Source organism: Thermobia domestica, chromosome 4 (genome assembly GCF_964235325.1).
Source record: "Thermobia domestica chromosome 4, izTheDome1.hap1.1, whole genome shotgun sequence".
NCBI classification, from domain to species: domain Eukaryota; kingdom Metazoa; phylum Arthropoda; class Insecta; order Zygentoma; family Lepismatidae; genus Thermobia; species Thermobia domestica.
In genome coordinates this window covers 55,519,087-55,536,739 of record NC_137457.1, presented here as the reverse complement: position 1 = coordinate 55,536,739, position 17,653 = coordinate 55,519,087, and the positions used below count along the sequence as shown (strand labels likewise).

General features: G+C 33.5%; 1 long non-coding RNA gene across 6 annotated transcripts in view; it reads right to left on the bottom strand.

Moving 5' to 3' along the window:
• Positions 1–17,653, bottom strand: part of LOC145683311 (uncharacterized) — a 621,166-nt gene that overhangs the window by 478,601 nt on the left and 124,912 nt on the right. Inside the window, exon 1 of one of the 6 annotated variants that reach the window (XR_014131011.1) lies at positions 12,420–12,489. The exons of 4 other annotated variants lie outside the window; for them this stretch is intronic. This is a non-coding gene — a long non-coding RNA (uncharacterized LOC145683311). Of the gene's footprint in view, positions 1–12,419; positions 12,490–17,653 lie in introns of those variants that run through there. One more of the 6 variants, XR_014131016.1, reaches the window with a different exon arrangement.

Here is a 17,653-nt window from a genome sequence, read left to right as displayed (position 1 = left end):
CACATTTAAAATCTCTCCAGAACTGGTAAAGAAGTCATAATCAGCTACTCTGCGACAGTTGCAGATGTAGTCTCCCATACATACCAAAACAATAGTAACATCCAACAAACCACCAGCACATCTTGATATATTCTTTATAACATATTACTCATGGAGTCAGGGGCTCCGGCCTGATACTCTATACATAACCACAAAATTACCGTGAAGGTGACGTGACCGTGCGTTATCCTTTAAACGGGAGAGGACAAAAATAAAGTACATACTAGAAATGAAGATAAATTTAGGTAGTTATTATCTATTTTAGTATTGTATTTTTTGATGTGCTCGTGGCTGAGTGAATATCTGTTACTGTTATTTATTAAATAAGTTATACTAATCAAAATACACGGTTAGAAAGTTGTCGCACCCTGTTTCGTTAACCGAGCAGTCGGTTATTCCAACATACTAACAAGATTACCGGTTACAGGCTATGATTGATAGTGGTAACTACGTGATCGGTTAGCGTACACCTGTGAGTTATTACACTGTAACCTAGCAATGTTAACCTGTAACGCAAGGTTACGATCACCTTCTCTCGTTAACCTTTTTGGCTTGGCTGCTGGGACACACGACTCTGTTGTCTATATATAGACAAACTAACTTGGTTAGTGTCCACCTTTTTCTCGTTTACTAGTAAGGTTTCTTTTTTGTGAGTGTGATTAATGTGGCGTTTACTGTCACTCCAAAAATTAATTTTGGGAATTTGGTAACACATCACCCACCTCCTTTTTACGCCCCCCCAGAAGGAGGGCCTTCCCAAAATAATGTTTGAGACGGCTTTACTAGCTTTGTGAATGATTATTTTTTTAATTTTCTAACAAATACAACTCATTTGCCGCAAAATGTTACGAATAACTATTTTAGAAAACTGCTCCCATAATTTAACATTGAATCTCCCATAAAGAAAATGAACTTATGTGTTTTTAGATATTTTAGATATTTCTCAGTAAGAGTGCCAAATTTTATATATTAATAGTGTGAAAACTTCATCTTCTCCCAGTGCTGTAGAATATTACATGAGTTATGGGACAGCCTGTATGTATGTGTGTGTGTGTGTTCCTACTTATATTTTGTATGGTTTAAGTTGTTTCAACCGTAAATCGTACACATTGGAATTGGAAAAGAGTGCAGCTTGGGTAACATTCCTAACACAACAATGGGTAGCAAAAGAGAGCAACATATAAAAGCGAAGGAAAATGTTCCATACTAGAGTGGAACTCATTGTTTTCGGGGTCGCGTAAATCAATGGTGTTACAACCATAAAAGCTATTATTTGCTCTCAGTGGTGTGGATTCGTGACCGTAAAATATAGAAATCGACCAATGCAATATGGATTCATAAATTTCTATCGTAGTTAAGGTAATTGTTATCAGTTGTCATGCCGTTTAAATACAAATTGAACTCCACTGGTAGCAGGACCCCATTAGCGTACAGAAATGGAGAAAACTTCTCCACGACAAATTGTCACAACCGCGACACAAATGACAGAAAGTCTCACACAATCAGACAAATCTCCCACACTTTGAAATGATCCTGGTTGCAAGTTTAGTACGCTGAAAATAATACAAGCATTTCCCGACATCGCTTAAGATCTAAAATTCACTGGACTTGTCCACCTATCACCTTGTCCACTTTAGACCATAAGCATTCTTTCCAATTCGTTTTATTATTTTCAGCGTGTGAAGCATAAAAGAAGGGCTACTAGGATCATTTTAAATTACCGGGGATTTTTTCCGATTATGTGGGAGTTTTGTCCAATTTTGTAGGAGTTTAATCCATTTATGTGGTGATCGTGACCATTGTTATATTTGGGAGTTTTGTCCATTTGTGTGGAATTTATGACCGTTGAGGGTTATGACATCTTACTTGTGAGGTAGTTTTGGCTGTGGAAGTTATGGCCGTAAGAGGATTTGGGATATTTGTCAATTTGTGTCCGGGTTATGACCGTTTGAATTTGCGTTTTGACATATTCTGAGTTTGGGGGTTTTGGTTGTCGGAGTCGAGACCTGTTCGCCCACAAGTATCGAACAGGTATACCTAGTTATGGGCAGCGGGAATATTCTCGGGTATTTCCTCTGGCATGTAAATTCACGGGAAGGAATTTATTTCGATTTCTTTACTTTATCTTCCAAATTGTAAGACCCATGTAACTAATTGCTTTATTTTCATTTATTATGATTTACTTGTAGGTTTTAATTAAATAATTTGGGGGTTAAAAAACTAAATTCGTTGCCTGTATCTATATAACTAATAATATGATCTTCTAAGTTGTATTTCCATTTGTACTAAAAAGTAGCACAGTACTAACTTACAAATGTTGAAAAGGAAATACTCTCTAAAGCAATGTAGAAATTATGTAGAAATACAGATGAAATAGGTACTATTAATACACCCGAACCACTGTTTGAAATAGACGTTGGCGTGTCTCTTGATGCTGACTCGAATGTCTGAGAAAACTCAGATTTCCCTTACATGTGAATTACACCATAAAATTTTGAGAAATAGGTAGGAATAAATTTTGTGTGTGGCAGTGTGTGTGCAAAATTATAAAGATATATCAATGCCTTGAAGATATTGTGAATATAAATATGTATTTGCAAATGTTGATTAATTGTGAGACCTGTTACTTCTGGCAGTTACCCAACCTAATTTGTTTATAACATTTAGAAATTTAACATGTTTATATCAGTAGTAGGGTCAAGTTTAAAAAATTCACTTACATATAAATTTATACTGTTTATTTCTTATGTACGTGTACTAAGTATACCATTTTTCACACATATTTACTTCAATATAAATAAATAATATATAAGTACATAAGTAGATGTGTAAGTAAATATACATTTATGCGTACTCTCTAAATATATTAACGTATTAATAAAATAACACAATACCCTTCAGAATATACATTTTGAAGACTCCTTTGGGGCGACAGTAATACTCTGATATGAAAACGAATTTAACTTTGAAATCATAATATAGTAATTGAATGCAAATTTCTTTGTGATTGAACACTCATGTCCAAAATGATTGGTGCATATCTATAACTGTTTTCTTGTAAGAATATAATTCGATAATGATTTTGCAGGGTACTTTTAATACTGATAGTATGTGTATAATCAGAAAATGTATATTTGTGGTGATTTTCGTAGGAAAAGAAATATAAATACGAATATTAGAAAGACTAAAACAAAATGTTGCTAATGGACAAGAAAGATTTATTTTCATTTTATGGTTCTTACTTACTGATCTTTTTACATAAAATTTTCCACGTGCATGTTTTCGCGGATTATACACATACTAACATTATAAGAAATACCGAGAGAATTCATTATCAAACTATATTTCTCTAACAACATATTTATAGACATGCGAAAATAATCTTGGACGTGAGTGCACATAAACTTCCGGAAAATTCCCATTTTGGGGAATCTTCCGGTGAATATTCCCGAAAAATATGTTCTTGGGGATTTACACATCATAACGTATGCTAAAATGGCCCCTTGTACGGCCCTTTCTGATATGCTGACAAAGGATTAAGGCTCGTTTTTCATCCCGGAAGCACATTTTCAAACACTTAACACAGCACAAATGATCGTCAGAGAATATGAACACATATACCAACCTATTATTTTAGCATAACAAAAATTATATAAGAATCTAATAAAATAATATGAGCACCTTTCAACCGTTTATAACCAAAAATTGAGCATAAGAACAGAAAAGGAATTAAGCGCATTTTCCTTCCCCATATTACGAAATGGTACAAGAATATCTTCACCAATGTTTTGCGAAAGCAAGAGCATAATGTCAACCCCATGTTACCAACATAAACTTAGGCAAGAGAACGAACACGTTTTTAACCACTTTTCAAAGGCAAGGAATTTGTAAAGGCTAAGAAAACTGTCTTAAATAACCCTATTAAGAAATTACTAAAACATTTCGTCAATCAATTTTTACCATAGCAGAGTTTACACTATAACTATAGATTTGTGGTTAATTTTTATGAAGGACTACAACACATTCTCAACTCCTAAATGACATAGTACAAATTATGTTAAATGCAGACTCTGTTACGAAAGGATAAACCACACTTTTTAACGGTAATTTAGTATAGCAGATGGTTTTATTTTATTACAATCTTTTTCGAATCTCTATTCAGCATTGCACAAATTTCACAAGGAAACCGTAAGCCTTATATCGACCCCTATGTAACACAATTGCACAAACGGGGCATTAATTATTCACTGCAATTTATCATAGCAGAAATTATGCATCCAGTATGAAAGATAATAATCTGATATTTAAGCCTTACAAAATAGATTTACTATGTCTAAATTACATTCTATAGACCTCATATTGAATACCCTTTATATAGATTATTAAATATGTGTAATTAGAAAATCATAGAACATAAATATTCAGTAAGAAGGTACTCAGTTAGTTACTTAGTTAGAGTTTGAAAAGATCGCACTAAACTAAATGAAACTACAAAGTTAATATTGCTCTCCTTCGCTTATTTAAATGGTGCATTTTCTTTTCATTATATGTATAAAAAGATATGGGACTGGTACAAAATTTTGAGCTAGTTAAATGTTGATTTGAAAATTGGAATACAAACTTGGTGCGCAAGTTTTGTAATGACTCTTTGTCGCTTATTGGAATAGTACATTTGCCCTGGTTGCTACAGACGTATCCGACAATTGTAGAGACTTCTGTGTTAGTTAAAATGAAGATATAGCAGCGTAAGAAAATAGGCAATTCAAATTTTAGATGACCATCCTTCGTTTCTTACATTGGTACAAATTGTCTTCGGAGTAGAAAAAAGTACAGATTATGTGCTAATTAAATTTCAAATTTGAAACTGTCGTAATACAGACAATTGAAGTGTTTAAAAAATTAAAATATTTAATAAGATTTTTTTTGTACAAATTAAAAATTTTTGAACATTTTGAAATGACCCCTCTTGGTTTATTTGAGTGATATATTATTTTGTCTGGTAGCACAAAAAGGTATGAACTTTTACGAAGTTCCAAGATGCTCCACCGAAACTAAATGTGTCAATATCAAACGAACTTGCAACTATTAGATGTAGTGGTAATGTTAATGATTATAATTGTGTAAGGAACATAAATATTTAAGAAATCAAGCTTGTAAGTAAAAGGAAGAAAATTAAGAAAGAAATAAATAAAGAAATTATTAAATTTAATGTTTGAACTACTTGCTTCTACATTGATCAACTTCACGAACATGGGATAAAAAGAGTCTTGAAAGAGGATGAAAAAGGGAGAAATATAGACTGACATAGAAACTTTTAAGAAGAAATTCCTGGTATGTTAAATAGGGTTTGACAAATTTACCATGTCCATAAGAGTTGACCTGAGATCTGAGCTACATGTTGTAACAAGTAAATATTTAACCTTTTACCTCGAGGTTCACAACTTTTGCTGTATATAGTTGTCAATGTAACATTGCTAAGTCAGAAAATATAATTGAATATATCGTGACAATTTCGAGTTATGCAAGGTTAGATATTTGATCTTTCACAATTTTTGCCGTATATAATAGTCAATGACAATTGCTTTGTTTGGATACAGAATTTTAATATGTTGTACTGTTTATGGGCTACACATAATTAAATATTTTACCTTTGATATTGCGGTCACAACTTTTGTGTTATATAGTAGTCGGTGATACATTGACAAATGTGAAAAGAGATTTTTAAGTGTTGTACTGTATAGGAAATTGCCACAGTCAAATACATTACTTTAGACCTCTACACCAAATATATAAACTGAATTTTAATATGTTTCGTCCTTCACATATGGTTTAATATTTGACCTTTAAGGGCGACGTTCAATTTATTTCTTGAATTTTAAACTATTGCACAAGTTATACACGTTTAAATATTCGTCCTTTGACTTCCGACCTAGATAGTTCATGTCCAAACCAGGCTCTTTAGAATGTAATATAATCTAAGTTAAATAAATATATATTTAACGAATTTGAGAAAAAAGGCCTTAGTCTTTTATAAAGGCTGTATGCTTTTTGTTATGTGCAGTAAAGATTGTAGTACATTATGATAAAATGTACGATAACTATTTGTGAATACTATGTTTCTATATAAATTATTCCTAATACAAAAGCTGCGAATCTGGTTAATTATTCCGGTATGATCCTCGGTTAACAGTATAATCCTTTCTATTCGACCTTCTTTCAAGAGGGTCGTCTTCTCATTTTGATGTTGGTATATTAATAGGCGTATGGTACTGACTACGTCATACCCACTACGCATTGAAATTATTTGAAAGTGTTGAATGAGATATTTGAGAATGTTTTCTCATTTTTGATAAAACAATAAGGAACGTTAATACTTTATCGTTATATGACAATATCAGTCTTATTCTAAATGGTACAGGAATTTGCGGAATTTTCAATATAGTTACGAATTTAGAAGTATATACTGCAGGTTATTTTTAATGGAAAAGCTAAATAGTTCCAGTTTGTACTCGAAACACAAACATTTAATAGAAAAGCTAATACATCGTCGTTAGTTACACTGTTTGAATCTTGTTTACTTGATTAATCTGAAGTTCTGCGTTCTTTGTATCCTGTAAGCTACATGAAATGAGTTGTATTTCCATTACAAGTTTTGCTAAATTAGTATTTAACATTCATGTATAATATACCGAGGTTAAGTCTACACGCCCATTTAAAATGTCATTATTAAAACAAACTTATGACTTCGATTGATTCGTTAAATATATACACATATACAAGTGATTTCTTGAAATATAATTATTTAAGGAAATATCTATGAACTAAGGATAATATTATTAAAAACTGAAAAGAATAAACGATGTTGTAACCAAACTGACCATGTTACGGTTAGAGGTTTAGTGGTTAGCCTACAAGCTAACATTGAAACACGTTGAGAGTTACGTCAGTTGAAATATAACTGACTTTAAAAGACAATGGAATTCAACTCCGTTTTCTTTTTTCTCTTTTTTCATTCCAGCATGGATGGATCATTTTATATGTTCGTTGTACCTGCTTCCATTGTTCTTTCAGCAACAAGAAAGCAAATTCTGAACAGTATAGATATTTAGTTTCGAATTACTTTATCATTATGTATTTCAATAACACTCATGACCTGTTTTTAATATGTGTTTATAGAACTCCTCACAGAGATCTGAATATTTTTTATTAAAAACCCTGAATTAACCTTCGAGTAGTCGCCCCGCGGTCAAAAGCACTGCAGGGAAATTATTTTTGATCGTGTGTCCATTCTGTCTGTCCGACATACTTCTCCGTCTAACTAATCTTCTCCCTCACCTTCTCGAATATTCCTGCTCAATCACTCCGTTTTCAGTTGTTTAGTTTAACTACTAGTGATTGTTTAGTGATTCTGCGGTGCTTTCCACCGCGCGCGACTAACCGTGTAATGTGTTTTCTCAGTGTTTCACTCTGCACGTGACCTTTGCTTTGGAGATGTTTTAAGATTTATAAACATAAATATAATTTTAATGGACGGAAGAGAGGTCGACAGAGTTAACAAACTAAGACCAAGTGTGAAAAAAGAGAAAATTAAAAATGAACAGCTTAAAACAACGGAGGGAAATATTAGGAATGAACTATTTAAATAAGTCCGCCGAGATGATATCGTGGAAGCTTTGTCTGTGGAAGATCATAACAAATATATATACACGAAATGTGAAGTGAGGACTCTGCGGCGAATCTGAAGATTTAAAACCCAGAAATGACCAGCGATTCCCTGAATGTAGTCGGAGCAGAGGAGGACGAATTAAGCAACGACGAGTGCATAACAGTGTAAATTTGAGGATAACCTAGAATAATTCAATGTAGTGTTGTATAGGTGAAGTTTCAAAATAACTGGACCGTAAAATAATTCAATGTAAAATTGATTTGATTTCAATTTAGCGCCCTTTTCATAATCAAGGATATGTAAGACGTGGACTTAATGCTTAACGTAGGATACCAACCACATGAGCTCTCACCGGGAATCGAACCCAGAAGTCCACACCAAAGGCGTGTATGCTAACCGAGTAGCTACGAGTGAGCTCTAGTTGAATGTAAAATGCGCCGTGAAGCTTTGGGTTATTGTTATGTTTATACAGTATTTATTTTACTAATTAACTATTGCATTTCTAATTTTAGATGAACCAAAGAGTTGACAAAAACAAAAGATCATCATCAGATTTAGAATTTTCAATAAAACCAGTGCGTAGCTACATCTAAAGAAATATGTAACGAAAAAAAACATTTTATTCGAAATAAGAAATAAAAAAGAGTACATGTCTAATTATAGTTTTCTCTAACCCTTAATACCGCAAGGTATTTCAGTTACACAAAACCGTAAGGTATATCCAATGGATACATTACGATTTTTCACTTCATTTCGTTTTCAATACTTTAATATTTTATTTTTTCTTAACTGCAATTTTGTAGAAATGTGTATTTAAAATCAATACATTCTAACATAAGCCAAATATATAATATTCAGCGTTTCCAAGTTCTTTGTATTACGAAAGATAAGTTCTACAAATTTGTAAAAGTAAAGACAAATATATTATTCATAGATATATTTTTGTATATTATTGACATAACATGGATTAATTTGTACATTGAACATCAAAATACTCTAATATAAGGAAAGATATATAATATTCAGTGTTTCCATCTCTTTGTAATACCAAAGATAAGCAACTACTTTGAAAAACTGAACACTAATGTTTTCTTCATAGACTTGTTTTGTATTGTTGACAAAACATTCAACATTTCACACATTTAACATCACTACATTCTACATTCTAATACAAGACAATATATATATATTTTTCAGGGTTTTCATCCTCAAGTATCTAATGTATGATAAGCGACTCATTTGAAAAGCTTTGAAAATATTTAATATTTCTAGTACAAATGCTTTGATATATCATTGACATTACATTTTTGTATATTCTCCTTAAGAGTTACCCATGGAGCATTTCAGACACTTTCTGATAACACTTGAGTGCTCAGAGCAGACATTCTTCTTGCAAATATCACACACTTGTCTCTGCATTCTGCACTTTTTGGGGTTACACATGTAACATCTTCTCTTGGGCGTAGATTTCAGTGCGACAACACCTGTGGATGATATACTTGACTGAGCTGAAGAAGTATAACGTGTCACGTCGATTGCAGTAAGAACAGGTCTCTGAAGTCCTAATTTATTTCTTCGATGGATTTGAGGGAGAACCAAGGATTCCGCCAACTCCACAAGAAACATATGTCGTCTCGAGTTCGGTTTTCTTATGTTCCACTGAGAACATAACCACACAACATAGGCGGCTACAGCAGATACATCCAGAAGATTCATGAAGAATGCTAGAGGCCATCGATTGGTTTTCCTTTTGCAGAAGTAGGTGTGTATTAATTGATTTAAACTATCAACGCCGCATTTTGTTTCATTATAATATAGTATTATTTCTGGCTTTTTTTCTTTATCAACAAATATATCGTCAGTGTGTGCATGCTTGACAAAAGAATAACAGCCTTTTTCGGTTTCGAGCAATAGGAAACTAATGTGAAATCACTTGTGAACCCGAAGATAGATGATTGCTCAACCCTGTTCTTGCTTGGTTTGTATTCTTCAGGAACAAATGGTTTGTTTTTTCTCACAGTGTCTACTATTGTTAGACCGTTTCTTAGTAAGATTTTTCCGAGTTCCATTCCAACGAATAAGTGGAACACATCTTCAGGAGCATTTACTTTACAGTTAGCAGGAAGAACTACTTTATTGCAACTGCCTCTAACAATATTTCGTGCTTTTATTTTGGTAGGAGTTGGAACGTCCGTATTCCAACGGGTCCCATTTTTACTTACATATTCACTTACACTTGAACGAGTAGGTACTTGAATGTCATTATCACTATCCGAAGCACTTTCTTGATCTTCATGTTCACTTACATTACTCACGTGATCCGCCTCACTCGAATCACTTTCTAGCAATTCTTTCAATTCTAGCAATAGCAATTCTTCATCTGAATTTATACTGTAATCTAAACGCGATTCATCATCAGCAAGTATTTGTCCAATTTCTGTATCATTCAGTTTTCTTTTTGCCATATTTACAGATAAAGTACACTCACAAACACAAAGGAAAATATTTCAAAAGATAAATAATCTGGAATAACATCCATCAACAGAAAAGCAAGGGAAAACAAATGAATTACTAAAGGCGCATAACAATATTGCCAGCCACATCTGTCAAGAAAGCAACTACATACAAGATATACTTTATCAAATTTTATCAACATAAATATCGAAAAAGAGACAAAGAAAGAAAGAAAACACGAAAGAAGAACGCAAATAAGAACGAGGGGAGGATATAACGTCTGATAATTGATTCAAAAATGTTGAAAATATAATTATTCAATACACTTTTAATGTGGGTCCATTGGACACACCTTGCGACATTAACGAACTAAAAGTAATAATTCCGCCATACGCAACAAGAATCAGCACCTAGAACGAACTTACTATGGTATTATAATGCTGTTGAGTAGTTAGAAGCATACCTAGAAGGAAAAGAAAATTTTAAAAATAATAAAGATACAGCTTCCAAAAATTCAAAGCTATGTCCATTGGACACACCTTGCGGTATTAAGGGCTAATAGTTATTACTGTAAAATTTATTATAATAGTAAAAAAATTATTCCCTTATATTCAAAAAATATACACAATTACGTTTCTAATACAACAAAAATGTTTAAAACAATATCTGGAACACATTATGTTCGTGCGGTCTTTTTGACCGCGCGCGACTAGTCGCGTTACTAACTCAGCGCGACTTCTCGAGGGTTAACTGTGGACGTTTTTGCTCAGTATAATAAACATCCTACTATAGTAGGTGGTCTGAATGTAAATTTTCTTGTAACTGATATCGATGATCAACTCAACCTATTCTTAAATACGTATAATTTAACACGAATGGTCAATGTACCTACAAGAATAACTTATCATAGTCGTAGCGTAATCGATCAATTACTTTATAACAAACAGATATATATAAAACAGCACAATTACAGTCATAAAGAGTGGTTTCTCGGATCATGAATATCACTCATTTCATTTCAAAATTTTCATTGTACAAAAAGCTAATTAAAACACACTCGAAAGTCAAATCCGCATACACAAGATTTTTTAATGAAACGAATATCTCCCATTTCAATTTCATACATAATCATTAAAGCTGGGAGGATATATACGCTAAAAAATCTTTAAAAGAAGCTTGTAACATTTTCCAGGACGCACACACTCGTTACTTCAAAGAGGCATTTCCTAGAGAACTTCGCCCAATTCCAATAACAAATAACAAATCTTGGATAGCTACAACAATAAAAGTTTCTAGTAAGAACTCAAGATCTTCAAATTTATCATATAAGAGAGTAGAGTTACCAAGTAACATGACAGGGTACTATATAAGCTATATGAAAACATAAAAATATCTTAAAATTGGCAAAATATAATAAAATCTGAAAATAAAACCGAAAAAATTACGGAGGATAATTAAGTATGGAACATACTAAAGAACGAGTAATTGAAGAAAACATTGAAATTGAATCAAGAGGCAATCTTACCAGTGATCCATTTATTGTTGATATTCTTTTGAACAATCACTTAATGAATATTCAGAAAACTATAGGTTCAAATAGTCAGCCTCCTTCAAAGCAATTATTGGTTAACAAAAAATCAAAGCAATTCCTTCTAACAAGCAAAAAATCAAAACAATCAAAAAGCAAGACTGCCTACATCTACGGAAAATGAATTTGAAAAAAAATATCCCCTTTGCTGAGGGATAAACGAGAGCGCTTGGCAATCTTCCGCCGCTGGAATGGAAGTTACATTTAACTCAAGTTCTCGCACGAAACGGTGTTTCTTCACTTAGCCCTTCTGACACAATTATGTGAATTTATCACGTTAGTAAATATTTTTCAATACATCTTGGCACATATTTTACAGTATGACATGCTTACATTTTAGGATTTCCAATCTCTGGTACTCTAAAATATATCTGCGCTCTTTTACTAAAATTTGAGGAAATGGTGGGATGACTTCTGGAAAGAGTAAAGCGTAAAGAATGTATGGATAAAATCCTAAGAATAAAGTAAACCTAGTCGAAAGTTAAAAGCCTAATAGCTAAATTCAGTAAAGCATGTTAATCAAATTTTCCTGATATGGAACAGTTTCAATGGAGGATAATTACTATACATAATTTCAACATAAACTAATTCTAGTGATGACGTAATGGAACTTATAATTATTTTTAATAATATTCAAGTTTTCTACAAAAAGAAATATAAAAATTGCATTACCAAAATCACGCAACACTGGCAATAATATAAAAAAGCTTCTTCCAATCTATGTGCCAACTAAGTAACTGATGTGTTTCTGTAAAGCATTCAATGGTGTTACAAAAGAAAATTACAAACAAGCTCAGTTCACACACAAATATTTTGAAAATACGAACCAAAACAAGCATTCAATTCTATTGTTACATTTTTTGTAATTTACATTTCTGCAATGTAAATAATATTTTGTGATTACTTGGCAAATCTTGTTTAATTAGAAAAAAACTATTTGGTAACTCTTCTCTGCAAACGAGAAATCCATTTAACACAAAATGTTATATCCAGTATTAAGAAAACATAAAACGCAGATCAAAGATTTACAAAACCAAAATCATCCTAGGCATGTTATTTTTCTCCAACGAACAAGGATTTAAAACCAGTTGTCCAGTAAATAATTAGGTTTTGGTTGCATTAAGTGAGGTAGTTTTAAAAACTTGATAAATCTGTGTATTACGATCATCTAAATAGCATACTAAATTTGTATCCTGTTCAGATTTGCGCTTTTTGCAACAGTCTTGGTAAAATGGGGCCTAAACCACAATCCTCCTAAAATAGCGTGTAAATTTTTAAAAAAGCTCGGATCCCTTACGTTCTAGCTCCAAATACATTATTATCGAAAGGAAAGAGCATAAAATTTGATGTAAATAAGGTTGTTGCGGAATAACACACACATATAGAATTATATGCCAACGAAAATTCTCAGTACTGTATTATTTGGTATTAAAGAAATCCAAAACTATCATACACACACAGAGACAAAAAAAAACAGAAAATTAACGGAAACAGTGACCTTGTATATAGTGGCAATAGTGGCAATTACAACAAGCTATTTCCCAAAACAGATTATAAACTTTATTACAATACGAAGAAATTCAATAAGAAGAAATACATATGAAATTGAGATAGTATTCAACTTCACTTCAATCTGTTAAATACATCTCAACAGTAGGTAACAAATAGTTTTAAGCTCTTTCTTCAAGGTTTTGTTTGACAAAGAACGGAGTATAAAATCCCCAGACCAAAGAACAATAAGGGTTGTTAAACTCATAAAATACTATATTTAAAGCAATGAATTTCTTTATGTGTTATTGTGCTTCCTTTAGTAGTTAAAATTAACTGGTTACGTCAAATACGTTAGCAAGCAGCAGCCCCAGCTCTTAAATAGCTGTTAAGTCAAAAGATATGACCTAATTTAGAATTAATTCTCATTACATTTCTTTTCTTGTCAGAACAATTTAATATGAAATGGGAAACATAAGCATAATAGTATTCTATGGAGACTTAAATCTACCATACGAACCAGCACAATCCACTCATTTCGTTTTTTTTTTTATTTTTCATTTTTGGTCTCAGAAATTTGATTTAAAAAGAATACTAATTTAGTGGTTAGATTTGACCAGAATCTCCATTACTCCTTCTATGGATAAATCTCAGTCCTTCTTTCCACTAAGTTAACACAATTTCAGTTCACTTCCCCATATAAAGACGACTACTTCGCAGTTGTAATTTTTATATACTTTGTTTACATAGATTTCCAATTAAAGGTTTAAATGTTGTTTTCAGTGAATAGTCTGGAGTGTCTGCGATAACCTCGCGCAAACCGCACATCACTATCTCTCTTGTGTCCGATGTTATGGCCTTCAAAAGGAACCTAAGCAAAACAATTTTCAATGGCGGCCATTTTCCAAAATGGCGGCATGTTGCCCAGGTGGGATTTTTTGGGATTTTGAGTGTGTTAATCAGGGGTATCCAAAGAACACATCCTCCAATTTTCAGCTTGTTATACTATTTTTCCGCACTTCGAACTAATTTTCCTATACTATATACATTGTTTCAAGAATCAATAGTTTAGATGAAACACCCCTAGCAATCCGACATTTCTTCTTCCGAAAATACAATGAGGTAATTTTTAGTATCTCTCTCATACATCTTCTCTTCCCATATTTCTTAATATACTAGGCTATTTTACATTTCCTTATCAAAATCCTTTTCCCTCTATAATCCTTTTATTCATTCCCAATTTACCTCATGTCCCGCTTCTTTAATATATTGCGTTCTTCAGTCTTTGTAGTCTTGGAATTCTCCCGTTTCTTCCAATTATCCATTCCACAACTCGATTCATTTCTCATCACTACCGTGTACTTCAGCCTAGCCTGCGTTACTGTGCGACGTAAAATTTAAAAAATCATTTCCTTTTTTTTATTTTTAGTGTAGCATCATCTAGTCCTTTGTTCTAACTTCTTACCTCTTTCCCCTACGTACTTCATCTAGCGCTCTTTACAATTAGCTTGGTACATTACTCTTTCCTCTTTTGATCTTGTCTTCCTTTCTCTCGTCTTTCCTTTTTCTCTCAGTAGTTATATTATCGTCTTTCCTTCTTTTCTATAAGTTGTGATTTCTTCCTTCTTCAACGTTTTTTCAGTACCTCTGTTTTATCGCATAAACTTTCATTTCCAAACCATTCTTTCCTTCATTCTTCACATCTTCCTCTTTTCTATTTTTTAAAGCTTCTCTTCAGTATCTGTTTCCTTTTAGTAGCTGGCATGCTATTCCTATGTCTGCTTTATTTGTTTCTTTCTTCCTCGCTATCTATATTTTTATCCCTCATCTCATATCCAGTATAAAATTCTTCTTGGTCCTTATGTTTACGTCACTCCTCTCAGCATTGGGTTATTTCGTGTACCTAGTTTTCTCGAATTTTCCTCCAATTTCTCTAATATCAGGTCCATGAACTTGATTTTCCTTTCTCCGTCCATTTTCATTTCTAGCCTATTTTTTCCCGTCCTTAATTGTTTTAGCAAATTTCTCGAAATGACGCTTGGTCTATTTCCATATTCCAAGGCAATCATTTACATTCCTTCAAAATGGTATTAGATTTTTCTCCTCCTTATACTTTCTCTTCCTACCTGTTCATAACAATCTCTACTACTAGGCTCAGTCTCTAAGCTCAGTATACACAAATGTAGATAACTTGTCTTCAATTTTCACTCTTTCTCAGGCCCTTTCTCCCTTCTTATACTCCTTTAGTTCACCTTATTATGGTGTCCCCCGTGAGCTGCTTTTCTGCTTCCTTGATTAGCTTTTTATGTCTCACTGATTGATCCGAAGACCTGTTGGCGTGGTGTTCTCCTCCACTTATTTCCTTATAAACACTATGTGCTATATCTTGCATATCTATTTCCTCCATCTGAACTTCCACTTATATATTCTCCTTCTAAGCATCAGAGGTACTTCAAATTCACACTTGCATCCAAGATTATCTGTGGGAGGATTAAGCAACCACTACTTCAATTCCTTGCTCAACACCAACTTGGAGAAGGCATTCAACATGGTGCTGAATGGGCAGCACATACAGCACGTACTATCACATAAAACCCAAAGCTTCTTTAAAAATAAATTTTAGGAACGCATTGAATGAAATAGACAGGTATACAATGCTATCTATCGTCAAAGAAAGTTTTCCTTCGATATACGCCTATGTACACCAAACCTATGGTCAAGCCAGCAAGCTAGAATTTATATTATGGCAAAGATATTATCTTATTAGAAAGATGAGTTCAACAAGGTGATCCTTTAGGTCCAGCATTATTTCCCGTAACATTGCAACATATAGTCAATAATATCAAAACAGACTTAAATATCTGGTACCTCGATGATGGTGCAATAGCTGTTGATCCCGCTATTGCATTAAATACATTGAAAACGATCCAGATTTTGGCAGCTGCAGAGGCACAGGCACAGGCACAGGCAGCTACAATTGGTCTGCAACTAAATTTCAAGAAATGTGAAATCTGCTTTCTTGAAACTACAAATGAACAAAAGAGTACACTGTTTTCGTCAAACAACCAAGTAGCTTCAGGTATCCAATTCATGTCGCCATCAAACGCTTTCCTCCTTGGAGCTGCTTCCTCAGCTGAAACAACGAGAACTTTATTAACTGAGAAGATTAAACAGTTACACATGTATTCCTTACATCTATCATCAATATCTGCTCATTCTGCCTTTTACTTACTAAGAACATCATTTTCCATCCCAAGATTATTATATTTCCTGCGATGTTCACCTTCATGGAAAAAGAGGATTTATTAGAAAAATATGTCAAAGTATAAAATCTGGTTTGGAGTCTATCCTAAATTGTGTCCTTGATGACAGCCCATCGCTTCAGAGGTCTCTCTCACTTAATCTTGGTGGATTATTCATTCGAAGAGCCTTAGGTTTGGCTATTCCCACGTTCTTGGCATCATTCTACGGCTCTCAATGTCTAATAAAATCACTTCTCCAACAGAACAACGATCTTCACTGGGATTCTGAAGTCGCTGGGACAAGATTGGTCGTCCACATGGTCGCTGTTGGTGGGCTCCGATTTACCCGAATTCAGTTTCAGAGCAAAACAAACCACATGGGAAGAACCTATCATACAATCAAATTTTTCATTTTTAATACAGCCTTCCGACAACCAAGGAAACAAGGCCAGACTGATTGCTGCATCGTCCATTGAGGCAGGTGCTTGGCTCAAAGCTTTGCCATCATGTCCTCTAGGCCTTCACCTGAATGATGAATCTTTTAGAATAGAAATTCGTTAAGACTGTGAGTAGATGTTGCGAACCCCATAAATAACAAGCGTGCAAAAATCCTGTTGACAAAAAAGGACTACATGGTAGCTCCTGAAAAAAAAAAAAAAAAAAACAGGTAGACATCCTCGAAACTCGAAATGCAATGACATCATTGTAAGAGCAGTCATCTTCGCAGGTGTACCGGCAGTAAGGAGCCAAATGGCTGTTATAGAACAGATAAAAAAACAGATGGGATATCCTTAATTCCTTGGAAGAATGGTAAAGTCTTAATTTGGTACTTCACATGCACAGACACTTTTGCACCTTCTAACCTTCCTTTCTCTTCAATTCAGCAGATCGGAAACATATGGAGAAAGGAAGAAAATACAACTATCTTATGGAAATGTATGAATTCTTACCAGCTGCAGTTGAATCCGGTAGCTCGTAGAAAAGGGAAGGCCTAAATGTCATAAAGAAAGTAGGAAAAAGCATCAGACAGTTATCCGGTAATGAAACAGCATCCGGCTTCCTAATACAACCAATAAGCATGCCGGTGCAGAGAAATGATAGAGCTTCAATACTGGGAACCATACCTCCGGCTAAAGCACTGGATGAGATTTTCTTACTTTAAAAACAAGAGTAATG